Here is a 1442-nt window from a genome sequence, read left to right as displayed (position 1 = left end):
AAAAAAAAAAAAAAAAAAAAAAAAATTATAATATTTATATTTTTAATGTGTATTTAAATTTATTAAATATTTTTTATGGCTTTTATTGTATTTTATTTTATTTTTTTGCTATTTATTTAAGTAATAATAATTAAAACGTATTTTTTTTATTTATTTTACTTTAACAGCTCTCAATTTCAACCATTAAAAATTACCAAAATTAATATTTTAAATTAGTTATTATTTTAATATATATATATATATATATTTTACTGTATTTATATATTTTTTTAGTGGGTTTAAGTATTAATTTCATTGGTCAATAGTCATTTATTTAATTACACTTATTTTATCTCTATTTTTCTTTTCTTTTTTTAAATTATATTTCAATTATAAGCTAAATTTCAAAAATTAAAATCAAGTTTTTTTTTATTTTAAATAAGTTAGCTTGATAATAAAGCAAGAAAATAATATTTATATATTTAGTTTTTAAAAATAAAAAATTAAAATTAAGATAGTTATCAAATAGCCTAATTATTAGTTACAATTTTATACCGTACCGATGATTATATTAAAGAAAATTCAATGAAAATAATACCATAGTCTAATTTTTAAATTTTTTTTAATGATTTAACAGATAAATTGCGTATTGATTAGAGCTACTGGCTATAAAAATCGAACGAGGTCGACACCTCGCACAAATTGAAGCATCATCAGACGGGATTCTTGCATCAACAACTTCGTTTTTTCCTCGTCATTGTTCTCGTAGGTGGCCGTGAAGGAGTCGCCACTGCTCGTCGTTACCCTACAATCGAGGGAGGAAGAGAACCATCAAGACCCATAAAACCACCAGTAACAGATATTATCCACTTTAGCCCATTACGTATCGTCATCAGCCTCACAGTTTTAAAACGTGTCTACTTGGAAGAGATTTCCACACTGTTATAAGTAATACTTCGTTTATCTCTTCAACCGATGTGGGATCTCACACAATCGCACGTCGGTCGAACAAGACAGACCTAATTTAGCCATTTTATTAAAATGTACAAGTGTCTAACATGCACGTTTTTGTTCATCCACTTTAAAATGACGTCATTGCATACGATAGCAAACGTAAGACGGTTTACCAATTTGATCATGCCTAAAAACTGGTGCAACCCGACAACACAAGTTAGGGTAAAAATTACGATTCAGAATTTTAGCCGAAATTACGACGGGCGTTCCCATCTTTACGAGTTTTAAATGGGATGAAGTTAGCTTGGGCTAACTTTAACTCCATGTAACTTTTCCATATATGTCATGTGGTTATTATTATTATTATTATTTTTGTCTTCTCTTAACTTTTTATTATTATTTTTATTTTTTTCTCTTCTCACAATAATTATATTATTAATATTTCTGACCTTCACTTTATTTGTGCCATTAAAATAAATAAATACATTTTAAAAATATTTTAACAATTT

This window comes from Cucurbita moschata, unplaced genomic scaffold (assembly GCF_002738365.1).
Source record: "Cucurbita moschata cultivar Rifu unplaced genomic scaffold, Cmos_1.0 Cmo_Scf00006, whole genome shotgun sequence".
In the NCBI taxonomy this organism is placed as follows: domain Eukaryota; kingdom Viridiplantae; phylum Streptophyta; class Magnoliopsida; order Cucurbitales; family Cucurbitaceae; genus Cucurbita; species Cucurbita moschata.
The sequence above is the reverse complement of the archived record's forward strand: the minus strand, read 5'-3'. Positions refer to the sequence as shown.